The following is a 19,164-nucleotide window of genomic DNA, read 5'->3' on the forward strand; positions in this document are numbered from 1 at the left end:
CAGATTCGTCCGTCGGTCTGCCAGATGGTAAAGTGTGATTCATCACTCCAGAGTCCAATGGCTTTACACCACTCTAGCCGACGCTTGGCATTGCGCATGGTGATCTTAGGCTTGAGTGCTGCTGCTCAGCCATGGAAACCCATTTCATTAAGCTCCCGACAAACAATTATTGTGCTGACGTTGCTTCCAGAGGCAGTGTTGCAACCGAGGACAGACAATTTTTAAGCACTATTCGCTTCAGCACTCGCCGGTCCTGTTTTGTGAGCTTGTGTGGCCTACCACTTCGTGGCTGAGCTGTTGTTGCTCCTAGACGTTTCCACTTCACAATAACAGCACTTACAGTTAACTGGGGCAGCTCTAGTAGGACAGACATTTGACGAACTGACTTAAGTCACTAAAGCTCTTCAGTAAGGCCATTCTACTGCCAATGTTTGTCTATGGAGACTGCATGGCTGTGTGCTCGATTTTAAACACCTGTCAGCAACGGGTGTGGCTGAAATAGCAGAATCAACTAATTTTAAGGTGTGTCCACATACTTTTGTAAATATAGTACAAAATATAGTGTACAATTCTTTGTTTTTCTTTCAAAGGAAGGGCATTGAAACGTAGTTCTCACAGCACCATGACAGCATCATTTCACCAAGACAACATGAGTATAAAACGTATAAGTTAGTGTCCAGTCCAGCCATGACCTCGGCTGGAACAGTTCTGACTCTGGATGCGTCCCAAATGGCACCCGGCTCTGGTCAAAAGTAGTGCACTATTTAGGGAATCGGGTTCCATTTGTGACACAACATTGTTCTCAGGCTGGCCTAGGCCTTGTTGATGTAGCCCTCCTTGATCAGGAAGTCGTAGATCTTGCGTGTCTTGTTGACGTCGATCTTGATGAGTGCCCGGGCCTGTGCCAGCCGTAGACCACCCTGCCGCCTGCACTCGTTCAGCAGGGCCTGCTTGTACTCCAGGTACGCACCTGGCACCAGACGCACCCCCTGGCACAGCTGCAGCCAGCCACAGGAGAGAGAGCGAGAGAGACACGCCATGTTACATCAACAAAATGCCAGTCGTGACTGCATCCAAAATGCCACTGTATTCCCCATAGAGCAGCGCTCTCCAAGCCGTTTTCTGGAGAGGTGCTGTCCTGTAGGTTTTTGCTACAACCCTAATCTAGGGCACCAGATTCTGATAATTAGCTGGTTGATAAGCTGAATCAGGTTAGTTACAACTGGGGTTGGAGCAAAAACCTGCAGGAGGACAGCTCTCCAGGAACAGAGTTGGAGCCCTGTTATAGAGTATACTACTTTTTACCAGGGCCTACGAGGAATAGGGTACCATTTAGGATGCACTCTCTGTTTAGCCCTTCATTTCCTGCCCTGGTGGGGCTGAGAGCCTTACATCCATAGAGATCCTAGAATTCATATGTAATAGAATGGATTCTACCTCTTTCTCGCTGTCGTTGAGCTTCTCTGTCCCTGGCAGGCCGGTCAGGTTGAGAGGGGTGCTTCTCCTGCCTGTTGCTGTGGAACAATAACACTGTTAAACAGATCTAAAAAAACAGACTATTCTCTTATTGTTATAAATGACAAACTGACAGGTTAACAAAATATTTATGACAGGCAGATTAGTGTAAATATAGCTGTGTGGAAATGACTGAGTACATAGATGTGTCCTACTTGTGCACTGGAGGTCACCGAATGACAACGGAAACAGGGAAGATAAAGCTAGCAGACAAATAAGCATAACGGTCCTGTACGTTGACTGGATTTCTGGATGAGCATCTCTGAGAATACATTAATGTGACTGCACCTGGGACCATGACAAGAAGAGAGGGAGCGGGGGGAGGAGAGGAAGGGAGGGAGTGGGAAAGGAAGAGAGTCCTTACCTGATGTGGTGATGGTGGTGACAACAGGAGTGATACCAGCATCACTGTGGAGAGAGAAGTGTCACTACAGGCAGTGCACACACAAACACACTTCTCACTTTCCGGGATCCTTGTCCACAGAGAGAATTCATCACTAGCAGTTCTGGTTTTTTTTCATGAAGAATAATTATCAGAACTTGGAGAACACACAAAGAGCTGTGCTTAGGATAAACAACAACAAAATGACAAGAACAGCTCTACATAAAAAAATACAAAATCAACAATCAAGCACTGCTTGTAGCAGTTAGAGCCAAGCACACAGTAATAAACTGCAGAGGTGGGTCTCAGTTACAGCCCAGCACTAGTACCCCTGATTCAAATAGCCAACTAATCATCAAGCCACTGATTAGTGGAATCAGGTGGGCTAGTGTTGGACTTAAACATGAACGTACAACCACATGGTCCAGAGGAATGGATTGTGAAACACTGGACAAAAGGGTAAGAGGACGGGGCTCACATGGCAGCCTGTTTGCTGAGCCACTGCTGGCAGGCCCGTCCGTCCTGAATGTACTGCAGCACATCAACTAGCAAGGTCCTCTTCCTCCGCTCATCCTCCCGCACGTGCTTCACACACTCATACACCTTGGCACCTGCAGGAGGACACAGAGGAGGGAGGGGGTTACTGGTGCAGTCAGTCAGCCCTGGGTCCTGGCTGACACAAGGAAGTCACTAATGAGGCTCTGCCTCTGTCCCAAATTGAACCCTTTTCCTACAAAGTGCACTACTTTTGACCAGCGCTGTATGGGCTCTGGTCAAAAGTAATGCACTAAATAGGGAATAGGGTTCCATTTGGGACACAGCTTCTGAGGGGGACTGTCTGGCAGTAGGGGGGACAGGGTTAGATGGGTAGACTGGACTTACTGCAGAAAGACTGGATGCCTGCTCTTCTGTACTCCTGCAAACTCCACTGAAAGACAAAGATGACATGAGGTCAGAAAGGCCTGTCCACTCACCTCACTGGTCTATACTGCAGACAGGGACAGACAGACAGGCGGAAAGAGAAACTCTTTACCCCTCACCTGTGCCTACCAACATCAGAGCTGAACATCAGATTAGAGTTGTAACCCAGGCAGGCTCTACCTCTACTGCTGCTCTCTCTGACACAATAAAGGAGTAGTGCCATGCTATCCTGAAGCCCAAGCCCTTTAATCAGAACGAGATGTCTCAGCCCCAGACACAGTCATGTGACCTCCAGCAGGCCAGCCGTTGGGGTCTGCTGCTGCGTAAGGACAGGAGATAATCTGATAGGCTCATTACTACAGCGATGAACTTAGTGTTACCCACAATATTAAAGACAAGGAATTATAGGATGTGTGACTGTGGAGGGAGAAGGGTTGGAAGAAACTGAATTCTATAGGTGTTAACATCAAAATGGACTACTGTGTGTGCATTATAATGTCATACTCACATGCATGACTCTCTATGAACTTGTCGTGTTCGATGGGGCCCACCACCCTGGCGAAACGTCTCATAGCATCATACAAATCCTGTACCTCCTTAGGGTAGCGACGCTCCAGGACTGGAAGACAAAAACACAATGGTCGCGAGACGTAGCTGTAATTGTAGAGCAGGACTGACCAACCCTCTTCCTGGAGATCTACCGTCCTGTAGGTTCAGTCTAACACTACATACCCGACTCAGCCAGTTAAGGTCTTGGTGAGCAGCTAATAAGTAGAATGAGGTGGTAAATTAGAGTTGGACTGTAAACCCGGTAGATCTCCAGGAAGAGGGTCTGGCAGCCCTGTTGTAGAGGATATGACAGCAGTGATCTGTATCACATTAAATCTTGGTAGATTAGAGGCTTTTGAGGAACACCAGAGGAGAAAATGTCCAGACATTGCACATTGAGTGACCCCCTTGCATCACTGAGATAACCTGCTGTGGCCATGAACGGTTTAAAAGCTCCCCCGATGGGCATTTGAACATAACAAGATTCAACAACTGGAGACATAAACTCAACAAGTTCCACAGACATGTGACTAACAGAAATGGAATGTGTCCCTGAACAAGGGGGGTGGGGGTGGGGGGGGGGTCAAAATCAAAAGTAACAGTCAGTATCTGGTGTGGCCACCAGCTGCATTAAGTACTGCAGTGAATCTCCTCCTAATGGACTGCACCAGATTTGCCAGTTCTTGCTGTGAGACGTTACCCCACTCTTCCACAAAGGCACCTGCAAGTTTCCGGACATTTCTGGGGGGAATGGCCCTAGCCCTCACTCTCCGATCCAACAGGTCCCAGACGTGCTCAATGAGATTGAGATCCGGGCTCTTCACTGGCCATGGCAGAACACTGACATTCCTGCCCTGCAGGAAATCACGCACAGAACGAGCAGTGTCACTGTCATGCTGGAGGGTCATGTCAGGATGAGCCTGCAGGAAGGGTACCACATGAGGGAGGAGGATGTCTTCCCTGTAACGCACAGCGTTGAGATTGCCTGCAATGACAACAAGCTCAGTCCGATGATGCTATGATACACCGCCCCAGACCATGACGGACCTTCCACCTCCAAATCGATCCCACTCCAGAGTACAGGCCTCGGTGTAACGCTCATTCCTTCGACGATAAACGCGAATCCGACCATCACCCCGGGTGAGACAAAACCACGACTCGTCAGTGAAGAACACTTTTTGCCAGTCCTGTCTGGTCCAGCGACGTTGTTGCCGGTGATGTCTGGTGAGGACCTGCCTTACAACAGTCCTACAAGCCCTCTGTCCAGCCTCTCAGCCTATTGCGAACAGTCTGAGCACTGATGGAGGGATTGTGCGTTCCTGGTGTAACTCGGGTAGTTGTTGTTGCCATCCCGTACCTGTCCCGCAAGTGTAATGTTCGGATGTATCGATCCTGTGCAGGTGTTACACGTGGTCTGCCACTGCGAGGACGATCAGCTGTCCATCCTGTCTCCCTGTAGCACTGTCTTAGGCATCTCACAGTACAGACATTGCAATTTATTGCCCTTACCACATCTGCAGTCCTCATGCCTCCTTAAAGCATGCCTACGGCACGTTCACGCAGATGAGCAGGGACCCTGGGCATCTTTCTTTTGGTGTTTTTCAGAGTCAGTAGAAAGGCCTCTTTAGTGTCCTAAGTTTTCATAACTGTGACCTTAATTGCCTACCATCTGTAAGCTGTTAGTGTCTTAACGACCGTTTCACAAGCATGGGAAACAGTGTTTAAACCCTTTACAATTAAGAGCTGTGAAGTTTTTTAGATTTTTACAAATTATCTTTGAAAGACAGGGTCCTGAAAAAGGGACGTTTCTTTTTTTGCTGAGAGATATATACATTTATTTATTGAGTGGATTCTCGTGGCTTTGCAGACATGGTGATTTCTATATTATATATTCTGTACAGTGAATGTGGGGTAGTATGACAGCAGCTCAAGGCTGGCACAGCTTTGTCTATCTGCAAGCTGGAAGCAGAGTTCCTCATTGATTTAGTGGCTGTATAGTGATGGGAATGTGTCTGACATGCACACACAGGTAGAGTCAATGTCCTGCTGAGTCAAAGATTTGAAACACTCCATAACAGGAATGGGCTGGATTGGTGGTCCTGAGGTACTGATGCCTATAAGAAGAGTGAGACGGTTTGTTCAAACTGCCTGGAGCAACAGCATGATCAGCCCAGGCACGACTCTGTGAGCCTCCCAGGCTTGGACACGGCTTCCATTACCGTGTGACTCACACACACACTTTGACAGTCTCCATGACAACCACGCTGCAGCTCCACTGCAACTCTGGGTTCTCTTTTGTCTTGAAAGACTAACGAGATAGGAGGAGAGATGGGGAGGAGGGCCGTAGTGACTGGAGACTGGTAAATAAAACATAAAGGTGTCCTTTTCCACCCCTAAAACTACAGCCAATTTCCCAGGGCATCACCTGGAGATAACACTGCACTGGGCAGTAATGGAAAAAGAGGAACTGATTGTATAAATCTATTCAGGGAGTCTCTTGCAGTCCCATCTCCCATGAATAAAAAGCGGGACACAAAAATGGATTATATTACCAAGCTAGATGAAAAACTGCCCATGGAGAAGGGATCAATAAGAGCTCACAAATCTCCAATACAGTTGGTCATTAGACCTGCAGTGTTCATTTCATAGGCATCTATTCATAGTGGAGCAATAATTATGCTGCGGCATGCTCTCTGGCACACGTTGCACTGGGCTATTCTCAGCTTCCAGCGTAAATAAAAGCACAGGCAGTGGCCTTCAGGGTCCCTCGGGTTACTGTTGATCATTACTGCAACAGTTGTTTACATGCAACCATGGATACATAATGCATATTCAGTCTGGGTGTTATAGTAACGCCTGGTCTCCTGGTTGTTCTGCAGCCCAGTTCTAATCTGTTAGGAGAGCACTTACTCTGGAACTTCCGCAGGTTGATCAGTCCATGGTCCCTGATGATCCTGTAAGACACAACATTAAGACACCAAAGCCAAAAATATGGACACGTCCATTGGTGAATACCAGCCAACTCTCAGGCCGGTAGAGAGAGTGAAAACAGCAGAGGGTTTAGACTGACATTTATCGAATGAGTGATGGTACCATATAGCTGCTAAACCTGAACCACATACACTACATGACCAAACGTATGTTGACACCTGCTCGATAACCATCTCATTCCAAAATCATGGGCATTAATATGGATTTGGTCCCCCCTTTGCTGCTATAACAGCCTCCACTCTTCTGGGAAGGCTTTCCACTAGATGTTGAAACATTGGCCGAAAGGAAGCAAATCCCCGCAGCACAAGAGCATTTGTGCACGAGGGCATTGTCATGCTGACACAGGAAAGGGCCTTCCCCAAACTGTTGCTACAAAGTTGGAAGCACAGAATAGTCTAGAATGTCATTGTATGCTGTAGTGTTAAGATTTCCCTTCACTGGAACTAAGGGGCCCAGCCGAACCATGAAAACAGCCCCAAACCATTATTCCTCCTCCACCAAAAACTTTAGTTGGCTTTATGCATTTGGACAGGTAGCGTTCTCCTGGCATCCGCCAAACACAGATTCGTCCGTCGGGCTGCCAGGTGGTGAAGCGGGATTCATCACTCCAGAGAACTTGTTACCACTGCTCCGGAGTCCAATGGTGGTGAGCTTTACACCACTCAGCAGATGATTGGCATTGCGCATGGTGATCTTAGGCTTGTGTGCAGCTGGAAACCCATTTCATGAAGCTCCTGAGTCCCGACAGACAGTTCTTGTGCGGAGGTTGCTTCCAGAGGCAGTTTGGAACTTGTTAGTGAGTGTGGCAACCAAGAACAGACGATTTTTACGCACTACGCGATTCAGCACTCACCAGTCATGTTCTGTGAGCTTGTGTGGCCTACCACTTCGCAGCTGAGCCTTGGTTGCTCCTAGACGTTTCCAATTAACAATAACACAGTTGACCGAGGCAGCTCTAGCAGGGCAGAAATTTGACGAACTGACTTGTTGAAAGGTGGCATCCTATGACAGTGACACGTTGAAAGTCACTGAGCTCTTCAGTAAGGCCATTCTACTGCCAATGTTTGTCTATTGCATGGCTGTGTGCTCAATTTTATACACCCGTCAGCAACAGGTGTGGCTGAAATAGCCGAAACCACTAATTTAAAAGGGGTGTCCACATACTTTTGTATATATAGTATAGCTTGAAGGTATGGTTGTGAGAACAGCTTTGCAACAAGTAGGCTTCCTATGCTGTGAAACAGGATCTGACAGTGGGGCTTACTGAGTCTGAACTCTGTGGCCTGCAAGTCAAGAGTCACTGCTTTGGGCCTCTGCCATGTCACCAGCTCGGGGTGAGGGTCATTGGGCAGGCTAGCAGTGTTGCATCCCAAATGGCCCCCCATTCCCTACATAGTGCACTACTTTTGACCAGGGCCCATCAAAAGTAGTGCACTATGTAGGGAATAGGGGGCCATTTGAGATGAGACAAACATGCACGGTCCTGGGAGCTCTGGCCAGCTAACATACAATACACGCCCCACATGCCATTCCACAGAGTTAGGGGAGTAGCAACTCATTATGTTTGATTTAGTGATGGATGTATTACCACATGAATGGACTGACCACCGTGGATAAGACCAGTACTGACACACACTGAAGGGGGCTGAGGACGGAGTGTGACAATTCATGAACGTCTCAAATCTAAAAAATAAAACAAAAAAAAGTGACCAGGTAAAAGAATACTCAAATTTGACAGTTGTGTAATGTTTAAGCCTTTCAGAATTCATAGCAACCGATGATTCTGAACCAGTGCTTCAGTGATTATGGTAATAGGCTAGTGTCAGTAGAGTGTTGTGTTACTTGTGTAGGTATCACATTTCCAATTTTGGAAAGCAATTAAATGTTCTTGCGGCAACATTTGCAGTGTTATAGGCATATGATGAAGGGCAAAGATTCTAAGATATTTGAGGCCATCTAGTGGCTGAATAAGCCCCTTACATCAGAGTTAAACAAAACATTTCAACCTACTTCTTTCTTCTACCTCTCTCCTTTAACCTTGAATGGTATATGTCAACAACAGCCATCTTCAACGCTAGATTGAACCAGAAACATATGTCAGACAAAGCAACGAGGATATTTTGTACAATGAACATACACATCCAATCTCTATTGAAAGCAGTGTTGGACTTTACTTTCAATTCAAACACAATACAATGAGAGCACTTTCAACTCACCATGTAGTATGTCTGAGTCATCCACAAAATCAATGTCTTTCAGATCCCACTCACCGTAGTTGTCAAATTCCTAGACAGGATAACAAATAACAGGATGGGACCACAGAAGGACAAGGAGATGAGTAAGAGTTCGATAGGATTGCAGAGAGATGGCCCTCTGGAGAACTAATATCTTCATTTAAGCAGGGTGGCAAGGGTTATGTGTTGGTTATCTTTAAGTAGTTACTATGATTCTAATTATAATGTGCCAGGAGTATGAGGACATGCTCATTATGACATGGGGAAATGTTTTTAGCAGAAGAGAAAAAGTGAATGTCTGACTATGGCTTGTGAGATTAGAACAACTAAAGGCATGGATGCTTTAAGACCCTAGTTCCCCTCACCTCCATGAAGTCTGCTCTGGCAGGCATGTATCCAGCCATGTCTCGAGAAAACAGGGAGTCAAAGGTGGGCCTGGGGGGGGTCGTCAGTGGCTGGGAGGAAAACCAACATGGTACTTTTACCTAGTGCTCTGAAAAGGCCCTCATGATAAACATGTTACTGCTGTGTAAGAAAGCAAGCATAAATGAGGAACGATGTAGTTGCATATCAGATAATAAATGACAAAAGCCATGTATTCCTCCCTGCCTTTATCAGCTGGAAATCATACACAAGTCTAATTAAGCAGTAAGGCCCGAGGAGGTGTGGTATATGGCCAATATACCACAGCTAAGGGCTGTTCTTATACACGTCGCAACGTGGAGTGCCTGGACACAGCCCTTAGCCGTGGTATATTGGCCATATATCACAAACCCCTGTGGTGCCTTATTGCTATTATAAACTGGTTATCAACGTAATTACAGCAGTAAATGTAAATGTTTTGTCATACGGTCTGATATACCACGGCTGTCAACCAATCAGCATACAGGGCTCGAACCACCCAGTTTACAATTTCTTTTGAAGCATAGCCTAAATTGTATTTGTTGTATGGCTTCAGAATTCTATAATAACTTGTATGACAAAAACTCTCCTTATTACTATGGAGGGAGAAATCCAGAGGAGTGGGTGTGTTGTGTGTATACTGACGTTTGAAGGGAATGGTAGTGTCTGCAGTACGGGTCTCCTCTATCTGTCTGAGATTGAGCAGGGTGGAGGAGAACAAGGGGTTGTTGATGAAGTTCTTCATGTAGTGGGCCTCACACTCATCCTTGCTTTTGGTGCGCATCTGATACGCCACATCCTGCCTGTGCAGTCAAATAGGAAAGTGATAGTTATGTTTTTGTAATCAATTTGAACATGTTTATATTGATATTGGCAGACAGTACACGAGAGGGCTGCTACGAAGTCACAGAATGCAAATGGCCCTTCATCTGCAAGTTTGTAATATATGACGAGAGAGAGAGCGATTGTGTGTGTGTGGATACTAACCAGTTCCCAAAGCCACAGTCCATAACTGCTTCCAGCAGGGCCATCTCCTCCTGTGCTGTCCAGCCAAGTTCCAGCACAGGGAAGTCTGACGTCTGTGTGAGGGGGAGACATGGTATTGAGCATGGTCACTATTGTTTAGCCAGAAACATAATTTTGGTAAATAATGGATAACTTAAGAGTCAATATTATAATAATATGCATTACTCAGAATGGAGGACAGCACAATTAACATCAATATCTTACCATTATTTCATACTTGTGATCACTCTCATGTTTCTTGAACTCAAACCCTCTGGTAAAACACTGAAACATATTTGGGGGGGGGGGGGGGGGGGGGTATAGTGTCAGTGAGTATTCAAGTTAGGCAAAATGTATTAACAGTTTTATGCATATGCCAGAGGATGCAATGTGCACCCCTCACCTGGAGACATAGAAGGAAAGGTGAGGGTCCACACTCAGCCACATTTTATGTGGGTTCCACCAGGTTAGATGGCAACCTCACATGGGGCTTGTCAGAAGGGTCATCTGAAAATAAGTCAGAGTCATGTCCAAAACGGGCCAATTCTACTGGTAACCATTATGCAGACGTTAGCTACTAGAAATCTTCTGTTAAAATCTGTATAATTGGTCAGATTTAAAGCCAGCATCACAGGTTTAGCAGTAGCTAACTAGTTAACGTTGGTAAACAGAGGTGCATTCAGGAAGTATTCAGACCCCTTGACTTTTTACACATTTTGTTACGTTACAGCATCATTCTAAAATTGATTAAATTGTTCCCCCCCCCTTCATCAATCTACACACAATACACCATATTGACAAAGCAAAACAGGTTTAGAATTTTTAAACAAATGTATTAAAAATAAACTGAAATATCACATTTACAAAAGTATTCAGACCCTTTACTTAGTACTTTTGTTGAAGCACCTTTAGCAGTGATTACAGCCTCGAGTGTTATTGGGTATGACGCTACAAGTTAGCACACCTGTATTTGGGGAGTTTCTCCCATTCTTCTCTGCAGATACTCCACAGCTCTTTTCAAGTTTTAACCTGTCTAGCCCGGGTTCCACTAGCGGAACTCCTCCCACATTCCACTGAAAAGGCAGAGAGCGAAATTCAAAACATATTTTTTAGAAATTTTAACTTTCACACCATTAACAAGTCATATCAGCAAATGAAAGATAAACATCTTGTGAATCCAGTCAACATGTACGATTTTTTAAATGTTTTACAGGACGATATAATATCACTGTTAGCTCTAACCACCAAATAACAAAAGCACAGACATTTCTTTCACAGCACAGGTAGCTTGCACAAAACCAACCAAACTAACCAAGAACCAACCAAACTAACCAAGAAACAACTTCATCAGATGCAAGTCTTATATCATGTTATACAATAAATCTATGTTTTGTTGAAAAATTTGCATATTTGAGGTATAAATCATAGTTTTACATTGCGCTACCATCACAGCTACCATCACAAATAGCACCGAGCAGCCAGAGTAATTATAGAGACCAACGTGAAATACCTAAATACTCATCATAAAACATTTATGAAAAATACATGGTGTACACCACAATGAAAGACAAACATCTTGTGAATCCAGCCAATATTTCAGATTTTTTAAGTGTTTTACAGCGAAACACAATATAGCATTATATTAGCTTACTACAATAGCCAACCACACAACAGCATTGATTCAAGGCAACAGTAGCGATAGCGACAAAACCAGCAAAAGATATTAATTATTTCACTAACCTTCATAAACTTCATCAGATGACAGTCCTATAACATCATATTACACAATACATATATGGTTTGTTCGAAAATGTGCATATTTAGAGCTGAAATCCGTGGTTATACATTGTGAAAACGTAGCAACTATTTTCCAGAATCTCCGGATATATTTCTGACACTAACCTATTCTGACCAAATAACTATTCATAAACTTTACTAAAAAATACATGTTGTACAGGAAATGATAGATACACTAGTTCTTAATGCAATCGCCGTGTTAGAATTCTAAAAATAACTTTAGTACGACATACAGCTTACGTTATAGCGAGAGAGCGCCCAAAATCTGGGCGGAAACTAATAGTAAACATTTTCGACAGAAATACGAAATAACATCATAAATGGGTCCTACTTTTGGTGAGCTTCCATCAGAATCTTGTACAAGGGGTCCTTTGTCCAGAACAATCGTTGTTTGGATTTAGAATGTCCTCTTCGTCTGTTGATTTAGCAACCAAAACTTGCCAAGTGGCGCGAAGCTGTCCATCGTCACCAAACGCAGAGAACGGAACACGCCAAAACTCCCGAAAAAATGTCAATAATCTGATAAAACTATATTGAAAAAACACACTTTACGATGATATTATCACATTTATCAAATAAAATCAAAGCCGGAGATATTAGCCGTCTATAAGGAAAGCTTTTCAGAAGCCAAAGCTGATGTCCTTCCCGCGTCTTCCTGAACAAAGGAAATTGGGTTCATGTCATTCCAAGACCTCTCTTTTGACCATAGATATACCTAGACTCCCCATTTCACCTCTCACTGCCTATTGACATCTAGTGGAAGGCGTATGAAGTGCATGTATAGTCATAAATTTCAAGCAAATTGATAGGGAGGCCCTGGAACAGAGCCTCGATTTCAGATTTTTCACTTTCTGACAGGAAGTTTGCTGCAAAATGAGTTCTGTTTTACTCACAGATATAATTCAAACGGTTTTAGAAACTTGAGAGTGTTTTCTATCCAATAGTAATAATAATATGCATATTGTACGAGCAAGAATAGAGGAAGAGGCCCCAAAGTGAAAATAGTGAAAAGTGAAAATAGCGCCCTCTATCCTCAACAGGTTTTAAGGTGGAGCGTCGCTGCACAGCAATCTTTGATCTCATGGCTTGGTTTTTGACCTGACATGCACTGTCAACGATGGGACCTTATATAGACAGGTGTGTTCCTTTCCAAATCAATTTACCACAGGTGGACTCCAATCAAGTTGAAGAAACATCTCAAGGATGATCAAATTCGACAGGATGCACCAGAGCTCAATTTCGAGTTTTTATACATTTGCAAACATTTCTAAAAACCTGTTTTCACTTTGTCATTGTGGAGTATTGTGTGTTGATTGATGAAGGAAAACAATACTTTCATTTTAGAATAAGGCTGTAACGTAACAAAATATGGAAAAAGTCAAGGGGTCTGAAAACACTGTAACTAGCAAGCTAGCGTAGGTCCTTCAAGTCGGAAGCTAGCTGACTATGTAGCTAACAGAGATGCATTGGTGAGCTAGCTACAGTAGCTGGTTGAATCGATTACAAGGAAAATACATAGTTAGCTAAAATGGATAATTGTTAGCTAGCTGGGCTAGCCTTCTATCTAGCTATATGTAGCTAACGTTGCGTTAGTGCGACGAGCTGAGCAGATCGTTAGATCGATAACCATATCTCGTGCAAACTCGTTTTCAGCCGTGTTTGTGCGCTGTTTCTATCTGTGCAATTTAGCCAACAGTTACTTCCAAAACATGCCAAGCGGTCCATAAGGTCAACCAATCAGCTGAAAGCCCGAATATGTTGTTTGTTGCCAATGTATTGCTTCGCGTTCGATTCAGCGTGTCTGAAAAGGCAGCATTTGCGCAACTTTGTTGATTCTCTGGCTGGATGGATGCAATGCATTTGCGCAAACACTGCACCGTTCATGCTCAAAAGTAAAGCATTTTGAAGGTTAACTAATCTATCGGAAAACACCGATTATCTGCAACCAGAGTTAGACCACCAATGCTATCTTGGTGTTTTTTATGATTTTGAGTGGAACATGAAAATACCATCCCATTGAGAGAATGCCAAGAGTGTGCAAAGCTGTCATCAAAGCAAAGGGTGGCTACTTTGAAGAATCTCGAATATAAAATATATTTTGATTTGTTTAACACTTTTTTAGTTACTTAATTATTCCATATGTGTTATTTCATAGTTTTGATGTCTTCACTATTATTCTACAATGTAGAAAATAGTCAAACTTTTGACTGGTACTGTATATATGTATATAAATGTTTTTCTTCTAACCCTACCACCCCTCCCCTAATTGCAGTAAACTACTGAACAACACATTTTTTGCAGTATTACTTTAGTGCCTTGTAAACAGGATACGTGTTTTGGAATATTTTATACTGTACAGGTTGAATCTGTGTTTGAAATTCACTGCTTGACTGAGGGACCTTACAAATAATTGTGTGTGTGGGGTACAGAGGTGAGGTAGCCATTAACATTATTTTTTTAAACTCTATTATTGCACACAGAGTGAGCCCATGCATCTTATTATGTGACTTGTTAAGTTTTACTCCTGAACTTATTTAAGCTTGCAATGACAAAGGGGTTGAGTACTTATTGACTCAAGTTAACATTTTTTATTAATTTGTCAAAATTAAAATTAAAACAATTCCACTTTGACATTGTGATATTGTGTGTACTCCAGTGACAAAACAAATCTTTATTTAATCAATTTTAAATTCTGTCTCTAACACAACAAAATATGGAAAAAGTCGAAGGGTGTGAATACTTTCTGAAGGCACTATAGATACAGCTAGGCTCTTTCAGAATCTGAGAGTGAAATACTTACACACTCATCTCTATCATCTAGGCTCAGCATTCCCGAACAGTCCCATTACAAGTCAGAATGTTGAACAAACATAATTTCAACCTACTTTACCTGTTGTCTGCTGATTTTGTCCCTATTTCGAGGGGTAATCTGATGCAAAATATCTGCAGGGAAGTGTTATCAACCCGACCTTCAGTACTGTTGTGTAAAACTCGATCCAAAAATGAAGGTAGAGACTGTTTAATTGTATAATAGAAACATCTTTAATCAAGCAGCTGCGAGGGAGATCTATCTCTGATTTCACAGGTAAGATCTCAAACTCTAAATGGTAAAGAGTGAAACAGTGGTAAGATCCGTCAGCTCATTCATGTTTACTTCTGTGGTCATGACCATCTGGTGGGGAAGATATACTGCTGTTTCACACAATCTCCTCACCAAGGTCGTAATGAATGAGAACAGGCAGAATGATAGCATAAGGACTCCAACCAGGGCTAGGAGACATTTCAACACAAGAGTTCTAATGTTCCTCAGGCTACTTTTCACCCATGCAAACAGATGCTGATCTCTCTCGTTATCTTGCTTGTTTACAGTATATACCACCTGTCTGATAGTGGCAACTTACTCAGCAACACCAATAGATAAGTCTGGAATGTAAGTACAACATTCTTCACCCACCACTGCACAAACCCCTCAGCTGCTAGGAGAATATCCGAAGACAATCTATTTTGTAAGACCATGGTAGGTATTGCCACAAGTTCAGCAGTTAATTCTTCAAAAGCAGTAGCATTAAGTATTCTTTCTACTTCCAGGGTGATGGGTTGCTTAGGCAGAGAGGTGGCATTATTAAAATCAATAGTACAGAGACTTTACTAGCAAACTATAAGAAAGTGTTTGACCCGTGGAAAACCCCATAAGGTAAATTTTTCTTCTTTTCAGGTCAGCGGGTTCATCAGAGTCCAGGTTCAAGTCAGCGGGGTCATCTAATCCTGGGTTTCCCCTTGTTTAAGCCGGCCTCGTTGGAGCAGAGAGGTCTGGGAGAAGTTACTAGCACGTTCACCCGCATCTTGCTCGAAGTCTGCTCCCACCCAGAGGATGCCCACAGCCACAATGGCTGCAGGTCCCAGGGTAAGCAGAGTGCCTCTACTGGGGTGTAGGAGGTCCCCGGGTAAGCAGAGTGCCTCTACTGGGTTGTAGGAGGTCCCAGGGTAAACAGAGTGCCTCTACTGGGTTGTAGGAGATCCCAGGGTAAGCAGAGTGCCTCTACTGGGTTGTAGGAGGTCCCAGGGTAAGCAGAGTGCCCCTACTGTGTAGTAGGAGGTCCCAGGGTAAGCAGAGTGCCTCTACTGGGTTGTAGGAGGTCCCAGGGTAAGCAGAGTGCCTCTACTGGGTTGTAGGAGGTCCCAGGGTAAGCAGAGTGCCCTACTGGTTGTAGGAGGTCCCAGGGTAAGCAGAGTGCCCTACTGGGTTGTAGGGAGTCCCAGGGTAAGCAGAGTGCCCTACTGGGTGTAGGAGGTCCCAGGGTAAGCAGAGTGCCCTACTGGGTGTAGGAGGTCCAGGGTAAGCAGAGTGCCCTACTGGGTTGTAGAGGTCCCAGGGGTAAGCAGAGTGCCCTACTGGGTGTAAGGAGGTCCAGGTAAGCAGAGTGCCCTACTGGGGTAGTAGGATCCCAGGGTAAGCAGAGTGCCCCTACTGGGTAGTAGGAGGTCCCAGGGTAAGCAGAGTGCCCCTACTGGGTAGTAGGAGGTCCCAGGGTAAGCAGAGTGCCCCTACTGGGTTGTAGGAGGTCCCAGGGTAAGCAGAGTGCCTCTACTGGGGTGTAGGAGTAACAGGAGTAACATCTTCTGGCTCTGTTACCTGCTTACAGTGGGAGGCGTGGATCCAGGTGTCTTTCCCTAAGCACTTTACCACCGTTGGGCTTGTAAGGGCGATCTGTTGTGGTCCCTTCCACCTGGGTTTTGAAGGTTCTTTACCTCTGCCGTGCCTCCTCACCATTACCCAATCTCAGGGCTGGAGATCGTGATGGGGACAGTCGTCTGGGGAGGTTTGGGCAGCAGAGACCTGTGAGTGAACAGCTTGAGTACAGTTAGTCAGAGTTATACTGTACATCATCATAGTGTCATCCAACAGATGCAGATCTGGGACTGCAGCTGGTGGCGATGCTGGGGTCCTCATGGAACAGGCCATGAGTACCTCATGTGGACTAAGTCCAGTTTTCCTGACTGGGGTGGAACGCATTGAAAACAAGGCTATGGGTAGTGTATCCACCCAGGTAAGTCCTGGTTGAGCACATATTTTTGCTAGTTTATTTTTCAGAATGCCATTGTAGCGTTCTACAAGTCCAGAACTTTACGGTTGAAACGGTACTTGCAACTTTCTCTTGACTTGCATCATGTCACACAGTTATTTTATTATCTTTGAGTTGAAATGTGTCCCCTTATTGCTATCTAGACTTTGTGGTACCCCGAATCGTGGAACAATATCATGTAGCAGGCATTAAGCCACAGTCTTTGCTTCCTTATTTAATGTGGGGAAGGCTTCAATCCACACTGTGATTCATGCGTCCAAGGTAACCCAACAGTGCCGGTTAAATAAAAATATAAACGAATCAGAACAAATAAAATTAGAATTACAACCCTTCATAACTCCATAAGGAAATACTTTTATCCCTTAAGGGAATTCAAGGAATAGTCAGATAGACTAGAGACAGGTTTCCCTCATTCAGTGACAGTGCTCCCTCTCTCTCTCCTTCTCGGGGTCTGAATCACACTTAGAACAATTTATCAATTATAAAGTTCTTCAAAATTCTCAGTGTTTACATATTAAATAAACATTTCAAGCATTGTCCCTGATCTTTCTTGCGAGGGTGATCAGGCCTCACCAGAACGTCAGAACAGAGGTCTTTCAATACCTGTTCTTTTGAGTCTGTTTTTTCCCTTTTCTTTCCATTTACTTCAGACTCATTGTTGTAAAACATTTACAAGATTCTCTATAGCAGGTTTACATTGGGTTCTTCAGTACATTTCTCATCAGGAGAACTTACACGTGTTCATCAACAATTCAGACAATAGATACTTCAGTAAATTGCATTTGTGTGATCTTTAAGGTACATCCTTTTTAGCCCATGAAGAACATACTAACACAAAGTAGAAAACCCACACAATAAACCAGACACGGTTGTAATAAAAACACTAACAAATATTTATTTGTATGGAAGGGTGTTGTTTGTGTGTATGCAGATGTGTGTTTGGTAAAACACTGGGCAAAAACAAGCAAATGGCCAGGCCTTACTTAATTTGTGAGCTCCCTTAACTTCCGGATTCGGGTACCTTTATTGTAACGGTTCTGTAATGGCAGACTCTGGGAGACGAGAAGCAAGTACAGGGTGTGGATTTAATAATAAATAGACATGAAACAAAACAAGAACAGCTTCTGGACAGGAGAAACATAACAACATCAATGCTGACTCTGGAATGAAAGTGAGGAAGTGACAGATATAGGGGAGGTAAATGACGTGATGGAGTCCAGGTGAGTCCCATAATTAAGTGCAGGTGTGCGTAATGATGACCTTGAGCACCAGAGAGGGGGAGCAGGAGCAGGCGTGACATTTACAGTATACTTTATAGTAATGCAGAGTCTCACAGAATTCGGTACTACTATGCCTAGATGTACCACCCTCCATTTTTCAGTGGAGCTTACTGCATTTTGGGCAGGAAGCCTTGATAAAACCATGTGTATACATAATCATTCTGGAGACACATCAGATGATACAGGGTCCATTAAGCGGAATAGGAACCTTCTAAAGTAAAATAAATACTTTAACTGGGACTATGAAATAGTGAAGAAAGATTTTAAACATTTTATTATTTTATAGCTTATATTTCTTGTCGAAGTTGATAAATAACACCTGAGGACATTCCAAAAAACACCTACATCCACTGACAAAAAGTGTTTAAAATGCATAAAATTCCCTTTCAGGATCCACATTTTGGTGTTTTTAAGGTAAAAGACACATGACCTTATATTTAATGCCTTTTTGGAATCCACATTTTACACTAAATAAGAACTGATATTTCCTGGGGACAGAAAAGGCACCGCATTGTAAGATTGACCCAGGTAGCTAACATTAGCTAGCTATGTAGCTACGTTAATTAGCTAACGTAGTGAGACGAGCTGAGCCGTAAGCTAGTTCGATGGATAATGCCTTGATCACATCTGCAGTGTTATTGTGCAAAAAGGGTACGCAGCATCATCTTGATATGTGTGCTACTGTAAGAAATTGTATTAGATACTGGTAACTTGTTTTAACAACTTCTCAACACTAACTATACTTGACACAACATGCACCCATCCCCCACTATACCCCCACACTTCGTACCCTTATAATAACCACAGACCCACACACACTCCCCTCCCCCATGAACAGGCCCCTGAAAAATATATTATCAGAAAAATATATTATCTGCAACTAGAGTGGAACCACCAAAGCACTCTTGGTGTTTTTATGATGTTGATTGGAACATGAAAATGCCATCTCAATGCATAAGTAAGTAACATATATTTATTTAAATACAAAAACATACATGGCCTAG

At 43.7% G+C, this 19,164-nt stretch overlaps 1 pseudogene; it reads right to left on the reverse strand.

Annotated features, from left to right (window-relative positions):
• Positions 1–208: 208 nt before the first annotated feature.
• On the reverse strand, positions 209–13,521 carry LOC111957485 (transcriptional adapter 2-alpha-like; annotated as a pseudogene).
• Between the last annotated feature and the right edge of the window lie 5,643 nt (positions 13,522–19,164).

This window comes from Salvelinus sp. IW2-2015, linkage group LG4p, assembly GCF_002910315.2.
Source record: "Salvelinus sp. IW2-2015 linkage group LG4p, ASM291031v2, whole genome shotgun sequence".
Lineage (NCBI taxonomy): Eukaryota > Metazoa > Chordata > Actinopteri > Salmoniformes > Salmonidae > Salvelinus > Salvelinus sp. IW2-2015.